Source organism: Palaemon carinicauda, chromosome 3, assembly GCF_036898095.1.
Source record: "Palaemon carinicauda isolate YSFRI2023 chromosome 3, ASM3689809v2, whole genome shotgun sequence".
NCBI lineage: Eukaryota > Metazoa > Arthropoda > Malacostraca > Decapoda > Palaemonidae > Palaemon > Palaemon carinicauda.
Window position 1 is genome coordinate 116,695,267 of NC_090727.1, and position 18,782 is coordinate 116,714,048.

The 18,782-nt window shown below is 42.9% G+C and overlaps 1 protein-coding gene across 10 annotated transcripts in view; it reads left to right on the top strand.

Annotated features, from left to right (window-relative positions):
• The window catches only part of LOC137638420 (uncharacterized), a 547,169-nt gene that overhangs the window by 261,132 nt on the left and 267,255 nt on the right, over positions 1-18,782 (top strand). The gene's annotated exons all lie outside the window — the stretch shown is intronic.

The window sequence follows — 18,782 nt, forward strand, 5'->3', positions numbered from 1 at the left end:
CAGGAGGCGGAACTTCAATGATACCAAGGACTGACGATCATCTCGTTCACCTCACTCTTGCCCTAGACGTTCACCAGCGTGTGATCGTCACTCGCCAACTAGTGATTATCACTCGCCAACTAGTGATTATCACTCGCCAATGCGGGATCTTCACTCTCCAACTCTTGATCGTCACTCACGGCATGATCGCTGCTCGCCAGCTCGTGATCGACGCACCTCTTCTAGAGTCTTCTTTCCTGTTCGCCATCACCTCCCAGTTCCTAATAGCCACGGGGACGAGGATCTTCCTTCTGTCTACAAGAGTTCGCCAGTGCTCTACTTGCCATCAACGTGTGATCATCATACTAGTCCAGAGAAAATTCCTTCTTTTGCTCATGACTTGCAGTCAACACTCGACCATTTGCCTACACATGAATACTCACCATGCCACATTGACGAGCCTTCCAGACCTTCGACAAGTAACCCAGCCCTCAGCTCGCGGTGATTGTCACCTTCATACAGAGATTCATCACATCTCTTGGGGAGTTTCAGTGAACTTTAGCCACGTGGTACCCTTCCCAAGCATCCAGAGTCCACGAGGGTCCATATCTATTCTGCTGCCGGTTCTCCAGCTCATTCTTCCAGGTCATAGCAAGAGGCCATGTCAGTGCAGATCGTTCAAGGTAAGTGACCTCACTCCCCTTCCTTTCAGGTGTCGAAGTCAAGATCTCCTTGGAGGCGATCTCCAGATTTCCATCTCTCAGCCTCCCCAGCAAGACTCCTGCCCTTCCGGCTTTTGAGAAGCAACCGTCGGGATTTGACGTCTTGGTAAAAGCAGTGAGTCAAGTTGAAACAGGTACTTACTTACTTTACTTTGATGGCTGCTTTTCCGGTCCCATACAGCAGGAGAACCTCACTCTCTACAGGACCTCCACTGTCGTTTTACCTTGTTCGTTCAGAGTATTTATCGTTTCAGAACACTTATTGTTCATTTACTGTTATTATTATTATTATTATTATTATTATTATTATTATTATTATATATTATTATTAGCCAAGCTACAACCCTAGTTGGGAAAGCAAGATGCTATAAGCCCAAGGGCTCCAATAGCCCAGTGAGGAAAGGAAATAAGGAAATAAATAAATGATGAGAATAAATTAACAATAAATCATTCTAAAAACAATGACGTCAAAACAGATAGGTCCTATATAAACTATTAACAACGTCAAAAACAGATATGTCATATATAAACTATAAAAAGACAAATGTCAGCCTGGTCAACATGAAAACATTTGCTCCAACTTTGAAATTTTGAATTTCTACTGATTCAATTACCAGATTAGGAAGATCATTCCACAACTTGGTAACAGCTGGAATGAAACTTCTTGAATACTGTGTAGTATTGAGCCTCATGATGGAGAAGGCCTGGCTATTAGAATTAACTGCCTTCCTAGTATTACGAACAGGATAGAATTGTCCAGGGAGATCTGAATGTAAAGGATGGTCAGAGTTATGAAAAATCTTGTGCAACATGCATAATGAACTAATTGAACGACAGTGCCAAAGATTAATATCTAAATCAGGAATAAGAAATTTAATAGACCGTAAGTTTCTGTCCAACAAATTAAGATGAGAATCAGCAGCTAAACATTGGAGAAGTCAGTCTCCTCCAGCTCTTCTTCTCCGACTGACTCGAGGCAGAGAGTCTCCGAGTCAGCCCCTTTCAATGCTCCTTCTCCTCAGATGTTCCTCTCTCCCATCAAGAGGATGCAAGGAGCTCTGGGAGTGGTGGTCCTATTCAACAGGACTTCTCTCAGGTCCAGATGACACTGTTAATCACCACTAAGAAGAAGAGGAAGCTGAGGAACGCAACTTCTCCTCTGGAAAACACCTTCCACCTCCGTTCAAGCCAGGGCTTGAGATCTCAGGAGATCTTTCCAGCTTTCATTCATCGCTGATCGAGGTGGTCCCTCCAGAGCTACGTCCCATCTCCAAGAAGACAGAACATCCCGCGGCATTTCCTTCAACAAGAGAAGGACAAGTCTCTTCTTGATGGAAGGAGCCTTTCAGACCATCACTCTTGGAGGAGTTCCTTCCACCTTGGAGGGAAAGTAAGGATTCCAAGACAGTCTCCAAATACACCAGGAGGATTCCAATACAGTCCCCAAATACACCAGGAGGATTCCAATACAGTCCCCAAATACACCAGGGCCAGAGTGGTACAACAGCTTCAGGAGAGATCACGTTGTACCACTCAGGTAGCATCAGGAATGTCAGCAAGCGACATTGCTTTGGCCTCAACAGCTGACAACCTTGACCCACCCTGGGCTCCTATGGGTGAGAGCTCATGGGTGGATGATGACCAGGACTACAAAGAGGAGGACTATCTCCCTAGGGCCGCCATTCCTAGGTACACGGAAGCAGAGCAGAGGGAGTTGGAGTACATCCTCTGGCAGGTCTTGGCCTGCATAAAGGCCATCAGCAGTTTCGCTTACTGTATGATGGCTCCTCATGAGGGCAAGGACACTGTCCTTGACCACGTTTATGGTACCCAATGACCTCCAAGGCCAGTGAAGCTTTGCCCTGGTCAAAGGGGTTAGCGGGTGCCACGAAGAAGGCGTTTTGCCTACATCGCCGGCTCTTCCAGCTCTCTTTGTGGATGCTCTTCTTCGAAACTTCTTCCGCCGCTGTTTGTTCAGTATAGGAAGTATTACGAGGTTTCTGACGAGCCACTTCCAGCCTTACTTCTAGATCCATCTATAGAGGCCTTTGAGAGGAGTCTCTTTTGAGAGTTTTTCTTGGCTCTCACCCACTTTTTCTGCGTCTGGGGTCCTAAACATGGAGAAGGTCGTGAAGTATGCCCTGCAAGCTACTTCGTGGCTTGACCTATGGCTAGGATCCATGGGACACCTCGTCAGAACTGAGGATTGGTCTAAGGATTCTACGAGGAAGTTGTTGGAAACATTCCTTCTGTGGGGTATCTGGACCATCGAGTTTCTCACCCACCAGGTTGTCAACCTGTGGGTGAACATCATACTCAAGCAAAAGGACTCTGTAATTGAGAGGTTTTTATCAACAAGTTTCCCAGGTAGAGGTGGCTAGGCTCAGGAACTGTATACTAGATAGCTCCTCACTTTTCAGATCGGAAGAAGTCGAGTGGGTGGCTGAGCGATGTAGGAAGTCCAATCAGGACTCCTTTCTCCATAGGGCCATGACATTTCAGTCCTATGGTACAGCTCCTCATAAGAAGCCACTCTTGTTAGGACATGAGATTCTTCTACTTCTCCAACAGTGGGGGGATGCCTGCAACGCCGCTGGTAGAGGTGGCTGCAACATTCATCTGATCTCTGGACAATCACCACGATTTGTTGTGTGCACTAGGCAGCTTGCTCCCAAGTATTCTGGTGGTAGCCTCAGAAATTGAGATTTTCAAGGTTACTCCTCAACCAGAAAAGGTCATTGTGCATTCAATGACTCTTTCAAGACTGGCAAGTGATGAATTGTTCCCAACATTGGTGAAAGCTTCTCCTGCTGATGCCTCCAGGAATAAAGCAGAAACTGAGGTTGTACTGAAAACCCTTTGTAGAGTAAACCTGGTACAGTTGACTCCTGTCCAACTCATGGTTGTCCCAGTGACCATGTCTGGGGTTTCATCTGGGGTGTTTGATGCTCTTATTGACTGTGGATCTGAGGTCAACCTCTTGTCATCAAGTGTGGTACAGGATTATCAGCTACAGATGGTGCCTGAAACCATTGGACTGAAGACCTTAGGTACCCTCATACTGCATGAATGACGCTTGCCCCAAGTGTGTTTCATGTACAGTAGCGTCTTCAGGGGCTATGGCTGAGCATGTGGTGCTGGGTTACCAGTTCTTAATCCCTTCGCTACGATGATGTCGTTTGACATTAAAACAGGCCTAGTAATACAGACGATGATGTCCGGATACGTCATTTACAAATATAAGCCATATGGAGGTTAAAGTTACTTGTATAACTTGTATATCCTACAAAAGAGTATAGCACATGGTTGTATATCACAGTTCATACTCAGGGAATTTGGCTGAAAAATCTTCTCCCTGACATTAGCCTCCTTCTTTCTTCAGCCAACCAATGAAGTCTTTGGGATTCTAGCCTTTATTTCTGATTGCATAATAGTTATTTTAGTCTGTTTTTATTTTACCATATAGAATCACACCATTCCCTCTAGCCAATGGTGATATTCCCCCCTACCTGAGGCATTACATAAAACCTCTCCTGACACCACCCCAGCTTAGAGACGTAGGGATCCTCACATCTTACCCTGGCACTAACTGAAACAATTGCGATTCTAGTCCTTATTCATGTTTATGTAAGGTAAATTTTAGTGTATTTCTATGTTGGCAGACATGTTCAAATCACACAGAAAGTAATACATAACATTCTTCAACCATCGTCGGTTCTCCACTTTTGACTGAGTTCCACTCGCTACGTCACCAAAACGTTTTACTAGTGATGTAAGTTGTTGACACAAGATTTTTATTCCTTATTTTCCTTTTTTCTCAACTATCATTTCTACAAAATATCATCTTCATGTCTTATATATTTTATATTAGTATTGTTCATTGTTTTCATGATTAAAAGTTAGCCTACTGTTATTATTTCCATTCATTGACATTCAGCACAGTATTTGTCATGTTTTTACATGTGCATTCACTATTTTCAAGCCTGTGAAATACCCAAAACAGGAATTATCCAGTTCATAGTGTCAGCCACTCAAGGTTTAATAACAGAAAAACAAACAAACTTTTTGTCGAATGATCTAAATTTATATTAAGTCTCTCTCTCTCTCTCTCTCTCTCTCTCTCTCTCTCTCTCTCTGTGGTAGAAATTTTTCTGTTGTCATCAGTTTTTGGTTTATCATATACCTTATAGATTATACGTTATAGAATACTTCTTGTGTCAAAGGAAACAATTAGATATTTTCATTACATTTCTGTATAACGTAAAGTCCATTATTACTGCCTAGTAGTTCTACATCTTTTGACAGCTATTAATCGTGGAATTATTACAGAACAACAGTAATTTCAATGAATATAGATTTTTTTTTTACACATAAAATCATAGTGCTTTATCATACCATGTAATTATACATTATAGAATACTTCTTGTGTCAAAGGAAACAAATGGATATTTTCATTACATTTCAGTATAATGTAAAGTGTATTATTACTGACGAGTAGTTTTATATATTTTGATGGCTATATATTGTGGAATTATTATGGAATGACATAGTCACTTCAGTGAAAATAAAGTGTATTTTTACAAAAAATCAGTGCTTTTGTTATTTACAGAAAATTATATAAAGATAATTTATGAAAAATTATCTTATAATCATTTCAGAGTGAATGGAAAACTATTTTGGTTGTATAGAGTGAAATACAGTAGAAAGTAAATCAAACTTTTTAAAATTTTATTCTGTAAATAGCAGTAAAACAAAAACAAGGAAATGTAGGTTATTATAGAGTAAGTGAGCATGTATATCGGATGGTGACAAAACGGATTTTGAGCGAAGTGAAAAATCTATTTTTGGGTGAGATAGCCATGTCGTCCTGATGGAAGGTTCCTTTAAGTAGCTTCCTAGGGTATATTTGACTACAGTGATATTCCAAGAGAATTTAACTTAAGGTCTCCAGAATTCTAACTCCTGGCGCGAATATCCTTAAAGTTTCCTTTTAGGATATTGCATAATATCAGGGGACGTATTCTTGACACGCCACATAGCAATCAGCACCCCGCATAGTGTTTACGCTTCGAGGGGGAAAAGTGGCAAAATAAAAGAGGAGCCGTTATAAAGTTCCCTTCCTCCGTTACTGTTTGAGTACTCAGATGGCGCCATAATCACTGCCATCTTTATTCCTTGTAGCGTTAAGCCGGTACTTATAGATACAGTATTATTGGGAGGGATCCTGCCAAGGCCTTTCTTAGAAAGGAGGGCGGGTCCATCAGGACGACATGGCTATCTCACCCAAAAATAGATTTTTCGCTTCGCTCAAAATCGGTTTTTTTGGGCTCAGGCCATGTCGTCCTGATGGAAGTTTACCAGAGCATTAATGTATCCGTGGATTTCCCAGTTGGGCCTAAACCTCAAGACAATATTTTCTTGGTCATCTAGACCTAAGAGACCTATGTCATTACCATTATATGTCATTTCTTCTAATCATAGATTATGTTAGTGCTTCCTGTCCCCTACAGGGAAGAGTCAAACTAGATTCAGGAAAAAATCTGGAAATTTGCATATTTCATATGACCAACCTAGCAATCAAAAGGGCATACAGGTCTCACTGTCTGCCTTTAGCCAAAGTTTGTATTTATAACACGAACACAGGTTCATGTCAGCCACCATAGCATCTGAGGTATATCAGTTCACCTGTATATCACGACAGTCAAGTTTGTATCTTGTATCGAAACAAGGTAAGTCTAGCTAGAAAGGTTTGTTTACATATAGGAACAAAGTTACTACCTTTGTTCAATATAATTATGCAGAATGTGGTGAAATACTGGGTTATTTACAACCACATGTATTAACTTTTTACCTGTAAACCCTCGTGCACCAACTTCGCACGAGGCCAAGTTACATACTGAGAAACACACTTACTTAAGAGACATCTGTCGTTTACTATACCTTTGATTCAAAACTATATTTCCTGCACTAATTCTTTTGGGGGGTGATGCCACACGGGTTCACAAAGACTCAATTAAAAAGTTTGACATATATTTAATATTTAAAGTACACAAACAAAAATTATCAGAGTTACGTTAAAGAGCGAACATTAACATTAACACAAATGAACAAAATTTACGTTACTTGATAAAAAAATTAAACAAATATCAAACTGGGTTACAGAGTATTCTTATAAGAAAGTTGCTGCAACGATGCGATGGTTCACGAGGTGATGATGGTCGTCGGATTCACGAGAGTATCTTCTAATTACTTGCCTTTTGGAGTCAACTGCTCAAAGAGGCCTAGATTCACCTTTCAACCCTGGAAGAAAGCTCGGTAGGAGTACAATGTTGTCACATTTACAAAATTACAGGGTTACGTAACATAACATCAATTTAAAGATAAACATCAAGTGCTCTAATCGTAACCCAACATACACAAAAAAAGGGGGGTTTCGTCCAGAAGGCAAGTTTAAATTACGGGCATGTGCCCTTACAATAATCAAACAACATATATAATCTCCACAGGAAGAAGTTTGACAACAATGGGATGTTACGTCATTTTATCTGATCTAGATGGATAAAATTTGCAAGAAAGTTAGCTTATTACTTTAAATATTATTATACTAATTCATACAAACTCACTGATATAGTTAATATGATAAAACTACTTCTGTGGAGTAAAATAATCACATTTTAAACATATATACATAGAAACTGGGAAATACATTAGAAAACGAACACACGTAAAACTAAGAAAACTTTTATTCAAGGGGAATAAATGTCAATTTTTGACACAGAATAATCAGGAATAAAAGGATTGCTCACACATAACTTTATTAAATATGTTTAGGGCGAAATAAAACGCAAAAAACAATTAAACATTTATTGTCAAACAATAAATAAAAATAAAGCATACATTTCATAATAATATAAAAATGCAAGTGAAATTGAATTTACAAACATAAACAATACTGTACAGAATAAATCAGAAATACTTGTTTTACTTGAAAACAAAATTCTTTGCCACTCAATTGAAAATTTAATAAATTTTCTAATGTCTCTCTGAGAAGTCTTGTCTATTTACACTTGTGTAAAAAACACACAACACTTAGTGTTCAGTTTTGTTTCATCACCTTTATACACTGGAACAGTCTATAATGTCACCTTGATGACATTTCACTTTCCATGTTGCACTATAATGTACAACATGTACACTCTTTAGAATTACAGTTCCACATAATTCACTGTTCCTCGCAACAGTAAGTGACAGGTTTTAGTATACTACCTGCCGCCACCACGAATCGTTTCAATTCTTGCACTTGCTTCACGGAGTGTTTGAAAAACACTCTTGATGACTTCCATCCAGTAAACGAGCGAAGGCTCTCAAAATCCATGTGCTGGAAAAAGTTTAACAAAGAAGCAATTTTCCTAGGATCATGACTTGCGGGTGTACTGTCAGGATCCGCTCTGCGAATGAAGTAGGTGATCTTCGCCCTTAGTTGTTTCAGGGATAAGATTGAGCCCGATGTTTCTCCTTTAAAGAGCTATCCTCCCCTGAAGTCTGAAGTTCTGCGAAGATAGACCTTTAGACTCTCCACTGGACACAGCGAGACATCTTCCTTCAGAGGGCAGATTCTCCAGGGACCCCACCTCTTAGTGGGTAGCTCATTCTTGGCAAGAAACGTTGGGTCGGGAAAGAGATTTAGCTCTCCCGTTTCAGCAAACTGGATATGGCCATCTTCCCGAGAAAGGGCCACTATCTCACTAACTCTAGTTTTTGAGGCTAGAGCAAACAAGAATATAACCTTTTGAGTCAAATCTTTCAAAGAGCAATTATCGTTGTTCAAACTTGAAGCCAAATGTAGTACCATATCCAAAGACCATGAAATGGGCCTTGGAGGTGCTGCAGGCCTGAGCCTAGCACAGGCCTTTATGTTAAAAATCTTATTAGACAAGTCTACTTGGAAAGCATAGAGCAAGGGTCTAGTCAAGGCAGTTTTACACGTAGTTATCGTGTTGGCTGCTAAACCTTGTTCATGAAGGTGAATAAAGAAAGACGAAGCAGAAATCCATCAAGATTTCCTTTGGATTTCTTGCCTTGACAAAGGCCACCCACTTCTTCCAAGATGACTCGTATTGCCTTCTGGTGGATTTCGACTTATATTCCTCTAAGAAGTCTATACTCTCTTTCGAGATCCCAAACTTTTCCTTCACTGCTAGGAAGAGAAAATCATGAGATGAAGGTATTGGGTTTTCTGTAATGAAGCGAAGACAGTTGACTTCTGTACTTGTTGAGACAGAACTGGGTCCGGCAGGGGAATCTGCTTCGGCTGCAATTCCAATATTAAAGGGAACCAGTTGCTCAGGGGCCACTTGGGAGCCACTAGGGCTGCTGTTCCTTGAAAAGATCTCAGCTTGTTAAGGACCTTCAGCAGGTTGGATGGAGGGAACAGATAAATCCTTGTCCATCTGTTCCAGTCGAGGTACATGGCGTCCACTGCTTCTGCTAGAGGGTCCTCATACAGGGCCACGTATCGAGGAAGTTTCTTGTTGTCGCTCGTCGCGAAGAGGTCGATCTGCAGTTCAGGGACTTGATGTAAGATGAAGGAGAATGATCTTTCATCTAGGGACCATTGTGACTCTATCGGGATTAGCCTGGATAGAGCGTCCGCTGTCACATTGTGGAACCCTTGAAGGTGAACTGCTGATAAGTGCCATCTCTTCTTTTCCACTAAACGGAAGATGGCCAACATCACTTGGTTGAGTTGAGGTGATCTTGAGCCTTGATGATTCAGACATCTCATTACCACCTCGCTGTCTAGAATCAGTCTTATGTGGACTGAAGGGCGAGGGGATAATTTCTTCAGTGTGAGGACTGCCATGGCCTCCAAGATGTTGATATGGAAGGTCTTGAATAGAGAGGACCAAGTTCCTTGAACTTTCTGTTGATGAGAGTGACCTCCCCATCCTTCCAATGATGCATCCGTATGGATGATGACTGAGGGTGGAGGCGGTTGCAGAGGTGTTGACCTCTCGAAGTTCTTGGCCTCGACCATGGGTTGAGAAGTGATCGTAGTCGGATCGGCATCGGTCCTATTAGATCTCTTTGAACGTTTGATGCCTATCTTCTCCAGACTCCTGATGCATCTTTTACCTGTGCACTTAGCACTGGGTCTGTCATTGATGCAAACTGAAGGGAGCCCAGCACTCTCTCCTGTTGGCGTCTTGAAATCCTGTTTGATATTAGAAGTCTCTTGACAATACCTGCTATCTTTCTCCTCTTCTATAATGGAATGGAGAGGCGATGTGACTGTAAGTCCCAATGTATGCCTAGCCATTGAAACTTCTGAGCTGGAGATAGTCGAGACTTTTTGGTGTTTTGGTGTTGATCTTGAATCCTAGATGCTCCAGGAACTGGATCACTTTCTTGGATGCTTGCGTGCATTTCGACTCGGATGCTGCCCACACCAGCCAATCGTCCAGATAGGATATCACCTGGACACCTTGTAGGCGTAGTTGTTGAACGATTGCTTCTGCAAGCTTCGTGAAGATCCTTGGGGTTATGTTTAGTCCGAGGGCATGGCTCTGAAAGCGTACTTTCTTTTTTGTAGCCTGAATCCTGGGTAGGAGAAGAGTTGGCGATTGATTGGAATGTGCCAATAGGCATCTGCCATGTCTATGGAGACTGTGTATGCCCTTTTGGGCCACAGGGCCCTTATGTGTTGAAGGGTCAGCATCTTGAACTTGTCGTTCTCTATGAACTTGTTGAGTGGCGACAAATCCAGAATGACTCTGAGTTTGTCTGAGTTCTTCTTGGGAACACAAAACAGCCTTCCTTGGAATTTGATGTACTTTGCCCTCTTTATCACATCGGGTGTAATCTCTCAGAACGTGGGTGAAGTATTGGAAGAATTGAGGAAATGATGGTGGAGCTGTCTTCCAGCTCCAACCTAGTCCGTTCTTGATTAGGCTGTGGGCCCAGGGATTGAAGGTCCATCGATCCTGGAAGAGTTGGAGTCTTCCTCCTACCGGAAGCATCTCATTGCTTCTGTTGTCCGGAGGGCTTGCCTCCTTGACCGCGTGATCCCTTACCTCCTCTTCCTCTCGAGGGATGTCTCGAGGAATCTCTACTTGACCCCCTACCTTTAGGGTGAAAGGTAGTGGTCTGCCTCTCATAGGCGGGAGTAAAGGTTGGTGACTCAGTCACCACCTGCTGGGGTACCATCTGGTAGGTGGGTTGGGGCTGTGCCACCATCTGTGGCACCACGGTCATGGGAAGTTGTTTCCTAGCAGGGCGAGGTGGCACTCTTGGCCTCTTTGTCTTCCTTTTCAGTTGGGGACCCTCATTCGGGGAAGACTTCCTCTTAGCCAACATGCCCCACTTCTGGAGAAGATTTCTATTCTCCGTGGCGGCCTTGTCGACTATTTCTTTGACCACTTCATTTGGGAAGAGGTCTTTCCCCCAGATATTGGAAGATATCATATTCCTGGGTTCATGTTTGACCGCAGCCGAGGCAAACACGAACTCCCTACAAGCCCTTCTAGACCTAAAAAAGCTGAAGAAATCTTTAGTTAGGGTTGCCAAGTGTGTTTTGTCTATGACCATGAACATATCCGGGGACCTCTGTTCACTGGCCATTGCCTCCAGGGTCACCTGGAGGGACAGAGAGGCAGCAAGCCTCTCTTTCATATCCTGTTCCCTATGCAGAAGAAATTCAGACAACTTGGGGAGGTTTTCACTAGACTGATGTCCAGCGATATCAGCCTCCAACTTCCCGACTGAAAAGGTAAGCTGGATATACTTATAGTCCTTGTGATCCGTTGGTAGGGCTAGGGAAAGGGGCCTTCACTCCTCCAGTGTAGAGCAAGGTTTCCCATCTTCCACTGCCTTAATCACTGCCTTAAACCCTTTTTCTACAAAGGGGAAGGCCATAGATGCTGGAGCAAGGATAGAGGGATGTTTCTTGCTCAGGGCCGGGACCTTAGAGTTGGTGAAGCCCTTTTCCTTCAGACTGCTGGCTAGAAAAGCCTGAGCCTTTGTATGGTCAAGCACCATGACCTCCTTAGGCTCTGTCTCCTCCTTGGATACAGGTTCCGCCCTTAGACGAACGAAACAGTCAGGATAGGACTCAAAGCTGGGCCAGAACTCAATGTCCTCGATAAGGACAGCTCCCAGCTTCTCTAAAATGAAGATCTTACCGTTCGTCATTGGCATGTACTCGGCATGCCTCCATGGGTTTACCTAGGAGCACGAGGGAAGCTCCTTCACGTTGAGTCTCCTATGAGACCCAAGGGCCGCTGCAAACTGATGAATCTCCTTCCTTAGCGCAGCCTCCCTTTCTTTGCTCTTCTTCTGAAACATTTCCATCATAGCTTTGATGGCAGACAGGGTGTCGTCCGACTTTTCAGGTTGAGGAGCGGAGGACGTAGAGGGCACCGGTTCTGGGGCAGGAACCTACGAAACAGAGACTGTTTCGACTTCATCCTCTTCCGTCTCTGGAGCCAACATTGACTCCTCATCTCGACCTTCAGCCAGAAGGTCCTTTTCGGTGTCCTCTGACACCTCTGACATCCTCTCATCATCTAGATGGATGTCCTTCATCGCATCCGAGACATCCGTATCCACGGCTATCTGGATGCAAGGGATCTCAGGGTGAGGCTGAGGAATAACAGCATCCGCAGATGCTTTGGGGAATAGACAGGCCCTCATACACTCACTAGGGAGGTAAGGCCCCGTGGCATTCTTCTGGAAGCCACGAACCCATCTGCACAGCTTGTTCCGAGCTGCATCCCTTGACTCCGTTGTCTTGGGATTTTCAAAAGCCTCATACACCAAGTCTTTGCACACAGTACATACCTGGGGGTTCCAGTATTTGAGAGGTTCCTTGGTGATGGAACAGCGGGAGTGTGACCTACACTCCAGGCGGCCACAGAAGTCCCTGCTACGCACGTTGCAGAAGACGCTTTTGCAATTCACATGGTCCTTCTGTAAAGAGAGGAAAATAAAATGAGTATAAAGTAGTCTTATCTCACTAGAAAAACTAATAAATATTATATTTTCCATTTTATTTTATTGCATATAGCTTAGGATAGATAAGCTAGAAATGAATTAGGAAAGACACATACGTGTGTTTCCCGCCCAGCCAATTGCTGTGACCTCCCTCAATATTAACCCTAGGGATATCCTTCTCAGGAGGCCCGGTGGAAGAGTCTAGCCTATAAAGATAGAAAAGTGTAATTAACACCCACTTCCAAAGGGATTAATAATGAGGATCATTAACAACTGATCATCTATCATTATGTAGAAAGGGAATTCCTTTCCCAATCTTATAAGGTCTCAACAATAGACTGCGCCTGGACACAGAGTATGTTAGAAAATTTAACTACTGTACTGTATACTTTTATACCATAGTTTTCTGTCTGCAGTATGCTGTATACTACAGATGTACTGGCTACTGTATATACATATACCATAGTTACTGCCGGCAAGGCTAGTACCTAAGGCACAATTCAACTGACACAATATTGAAATTTCCTGTGGCCAGCGGCCCACCGGATTGCCGGCGGCTTACCGGACGCCGGCGGGTCACCGGCTGTCGGCACACTTGGCCCAGACAGCATTCAATGTGACAAGGTAGTGGCCGGTAGACCGAACTCGGCCGGCTCTTGCCGGCTAAGTCAGTTGTCTCAGTGAATCATTGGCTGTCGGTCCACAAGTCTAGCCAGCATCTTGCCGGCAAGGTTATTGGCCGGCAGCCACCAGTTAGGTTAGTACCTGACGGCACTAGCCAAGAGAGAGAGAGAGAAAGCAAAGAGTGAAGGGTGATGTAAGAGCACTATCTCACTTCCTTCCTCCGAAATGAGGGTTCTAATGGAAGAGGAGAATATAAGATAATGAAGCTTCCACCCATCCACATCCGTTGCCAGTCCATGCCGGTCATAGGATGTGAATGGCAGCCCAAGGGAGGACTGAACAACACTCTAAAGTAAATGGATCTTCTGCCGGCAGCTGGACCTACCGACACAGCTATCCCGGAGCTCTGTGTCCGATAGGGAAGCTGTACGACTAGGCCATACAAGCAGAAGCCCAAGCCGGCTCTACAACCTGCCGGCAAGCGGAGAGATTGCAGTACAATGGCCAAAGGGATGTGATGGTTAGGCCATCACTAAAGAACAGAGTGGGGAGGGGAAAGGGTCCTGTATAAGGTGTGAGAGGAGCCGGCAGCATGACGGTCTTACCACACCTTGAGGAAGCTCTGTTTCAGTATCTGTGCCATCCTAGGCGGACGGAGAATTCATTCCCCATCCTAGGGTCTGCCAATACAGTAAGGGGGCCAGCAATCATCTAGCCACAACCCTTAATCATAGAGAAACAGAGTTCCAATGTTGGAGCCATCCTAGGCAGCAGAATAATCTCTATTCTTCAGCCTAGGGTCTGCGAGCACACAACTAGTCGACTAAACCACAGGGAGAAGGGGGAATCACATGACCCCTTCAAGTGCAGTCTAGGGAGGCAAAGCCTCCTATGCCAATCAACAAGACCCGACAGGGCAGTACATTCACCCTGTTGACCAGTTGCTGGCATACGACAAGTACTCTGAGGTTCTGACCCAAACCCAAAGCTCACCATCAGTAGCTAGGTGAAGGGGCAGAAAATCCTATCCTAGTCTTGCCTGAATGACAATTCGAGGCAAGATCAACTAGGATTGTAGCCATAAGCTACACTCAGAGGGAAGGAGGGATTATACAATATATGAGGGTAACCAGGGAGATTGTATGAAAGTATACTAAAGCCCCTAGGCTACTAGCCTAGCGACAGTGAGATCAACTACCTAACTCATCGAAGTTCTCTCGTGTACTATCTTAGAAGAGGAAATTTTACATGCAATCCATATATCTTACATGTATAAATTGCCTATTATCTTCATTTGAATTTATTAGCACTAGGAACACTTATTATATCATGCAAGAGAGTAAACTATAACGCTTAGGCTAGGTAGCCTAGCGTAAACAAGATCGGCTACCTAATTCGCCAAAACTAATGAGAATACCATCGGCATAATATAATTAATTCCTAGCAATGAAGACTAAATAGCTAATTATTTTTATTTAAGCTATTATACCGGGAAAGTCATTCTGGCTAACTAAATAACTCATGCGTTACGAACGACAGCGCCGAAGACGCCTCCGGTTCAGGCAATAGCTCTGCCAAAAAATTAATTTAATTTGATTTAGTTTTTTACTTTACGGCCAGAGCTAAATTTATACAGCATAAGAATCAAATACTCAACTTTCCAGAGGCAGAAGAGGCTGGAGATTGCATAATAAATCCAAATAAACGAGATAGCGCTGGGAAAACCACCGAGCGAGACCGCTACAGAAAAAGGAATAAAGAAGGCGGCGATTATGGCGCCATCTGAATACTCAAACAGTAACGGAGGAAGGGAACTTTATAACGGCTCCTCTTTTATTTTGCCACTTGTCCCCCTCGAAGGGTAAACGCTATGCGGGGTGCAGATTGCTATGTGGCGCGTCAAGAATACTTCCACTGATATTATGCGATATCCTAAAAGGAAACTTTAAGGATATTCGCTCCGGGAGTTAGAATTCTGGAGACCTTAAGTTAAATTCTCTACTTAAAGGAACCTTCCAACAGGACGACATGGCCTGAGCCCAAAAAACTTGTACAGTATATAGTTTGAGGGCGGATCCGCTGTCTCTTAGTGAAGGGGTTAAGGACAATTAAGGTGATAGTTAATGGAGCATGGAATCAGCTGAGCATTGGCAGTACTTCCAGAGAGCAGAGGTCCTCTTTGGGAGTATTATGTGTGGGTACATAGATCCTGTTGCCAGCAGATGCTCAACTCATTTGATGTCCACGCAGTTGATTCAACTAGGGTTGCTGATATTTAGCCTGTACTTGTTCCAGTTATTGTAGATTTTCCTGAGGCCCTTGACACCTTTTTTAGGTTCTATGCTTGTCCGCTCAACTGTTAGCTGGATGTGTGTTGTGATGGTGACATCATGACTCCCAGTCTATAAAAGAAAAGCTATAGTGATACCTGGCATCCTAGAACTGAAAGATGGAAAAATGGATTTTGACATAGGAATAGTCTATTTTTGGGTGGGATAGTCATGTCGCCCTGATGGAAGCTCCTCAAAGGCAGCTTTCTATTTGGGATATTTCTGTAGGTGATATACCAGAGAATTTAAACTAAGAAGTATCCCAGGGTTCTTATCCCCTAGAGCAAATATCCCGAGAGATATCATGTATACAACAGGGATGTGTTTAAAACCAGTCATGGCTATCCTTCCCTGAATAGAGTTAACCTTGTCTCGAACAATATGGGATAGAATTGGATATGTGGTCAAGAGAGCCATTACAACTTACGATATCCAATCCCAGTGTGCTACTACAAACATGTTTCCTGGATTACCATTCCAGGAGCAGCTATCGCATGAAGCAAGGTCTCACTGAGAATTGGGAGGGGACGAAAAGTAACGGGCGGGTCCATCAGGACGACATGGTTATCTCACCCAAAAATAGATTTTTCTTATGTCAAAATCCATTTTTTTGGCTCGTGTCATGTCGTCCTGATGGAAGTGTACGAGAAAACTAGTATTTTCAGTTGTGGCCAGGAGTGTTTTAACTCTTTGACCCCTCATAGACATATCCACACTTCCACCTAGTAATAGGAACGAAGATTATAAGCTATGAGCACAAGCGATTTGTTTTTAATATAATTGGGAGCAAAGGAATTTGATAGCACAGTCTCTCTCATTGCAAATAACGGATTTTGAGCGAAACGAAAAATCTATTTTTGGGTGAGATAGCCATGTCATCCTGATGGAGGGTTCCTATAAATAGCTTCCAAGGGATATTTGAACTACAGTGATATTCTCAGAGAATTTACCTTTAGGTCTCCAGAATTCTAACTCCTGGCGCGAATATCCTTAAAATTTCTCTTGAGGATATCGCATAAATCAGGGGACGTATATCTTGATACAAAACACAGCAATCGTCACCCCGAATAGCGTTTTTGCCTCGAGGGGGAGGAGTGGCAAATTAGAAGGGGAGCCATTATCAAGGTTACCCTTCCTCCCATACTACTATTGAGTATCTAGATGGCAGTTATTCCTAGTTGCATTGAGCATGGTGCTACAGATAAAGTAGTTTCGGGAGGGATCCTGCCAAGGCCTTTTCTATAGAAAAGGAGGACGGGTCCATCAGGACGACATGGCTATCTCACCCAAAAATAGATTTTTCGCTTCGCTCAAAATCCATTTTTTGGGCTCAAGCCATGTTGTCCTGATGGAAGTTTACCAGAGAATTATTAGAAAGTACTGTATCTGTAGATTTTCATAGGTGCCTTAACCTTGGGACAATTTTTCTATGGTCATCTCGACCATTGAGACAAATGACGTTACCATTATCCGTCATTACCACTAATCATAGACAATGTTAGTGCTTCCTGACCCCTTCAGGGAAGAGTCATACTAGACAGTAGAAAAGGGGCCTCAAGGTTTGCATATATTGTATGAACAAACATAAGTATCCACCAGATATACAAATGGTCTCACGGTTTGTGTATATTATCGGAACAATATAAGTGTCAACTATATCCATTGTTTGTAAGCATACAATGATATGAGGTTTACTTAAATAAATAAGTAAGAGAACTCTGGCATATTTAATGTGCAAATTGCAGGGCGAAATAGGACGCAATTACATTCTAATAGGCATTTATTTCAAATAAATGACTCAATTGAATAACGGGTGTAACGAATGTACCGTGTCAAAGCAATTATACGTGCAACCTATACAGAAAATATTTTTCCTCCCTGAAAGGGAAAAAATGATGAGTGCCACTCTAAAACTGAAAATTTTGATAAATTTTGCCAATATAAATTCTATAAATGTTGTATACTATCAACACTGTGTACTGTGTACACACGGCACAAGTGTTATCTGTATAATTCCACTCCTGAGATTTTGAACAGTCTCAGTGTCACCCTGGTGACACTCACTTAAAAGGTATCGCACTGGAAGTGTCAACACCTTTTCACCCTAATTGATAGTCCCAATCAATTCACTGTTTATCGCAGCACTAGACGACAGGTTTTAATACACTACCTGTCACCACCACATAATGCTTCAGTTCATGGACTTGCTTAGCGTAGTGTTTGTAGAACACTGGATGATTTCCATCCAGTATATGAGCGAAGACAATCAAAGTCCATATACTGAAAAAAGTTCAGTGATGAAGCAATTTTCCTCAGATAATGACCTACGGGTGTACTGTCAGGATCCGCTCTGCGAATGAAGTAGATGAGCTTCGCCCTCAGTTGTTTTAGGGATAAGTTTGATCCTGAGGTTTCTCCTTTGAAGAGCTGTCCTCCCCTGAAGTCTGAAATTCTTCGAAGATAGACCTTTAGACATTCTACTGGACATAGAGAGACATCTTCCTTCAGAGGGCAGATTCTCCAGGGACCCCATCTTTTACTGGCTAGCTCGTTCTTGGCGAGAAAAGCTGGATCAGGAAAGAGATTCAGTTCCCCCCCTTATGTGAACTGAATGTGGCCTTCATTTCTTGATAGGGCTACTATTTCACTAACTCTAGCCCCTGAGGCTATAGCGAACAGGAAAATAACCTTCTGTGTTATATCCTTGAGAGAACAATCTTCATTGTTCACAGATGAAGCATAATGTAGGACCTTGTCCAAAGACCATGAATTGGGCTTCGGAGGAGCTGCAGGCCTAAGTCTAGCGCATGCCTTTGGGATCTTGTTAAAGATTTCGTTTGTCAGATCCACTTGAAAGGTATATAGAAGAGGTCTAGTCAAGGCTGACTTACACGTAGTTATCGTGTTAGCTGCCAGACCTTGATTATGAAGGTGGATAAAGAAGGACAGACAGAAGTCTATTGAAATTTCTTTTGGTCCTTTTGCTTTAACAAAAGCAACCCACTTTTTCCAAGACGATTCATATTGTCTTCTAGTCGACTTAGACTTGTATTCTTCTAAGATGTCTATACTGCCTTTTGAGATCCCAAATCTTTTCTTAACCGCTAGGGTGAGAAAATCATGAAATGAAGGTTTT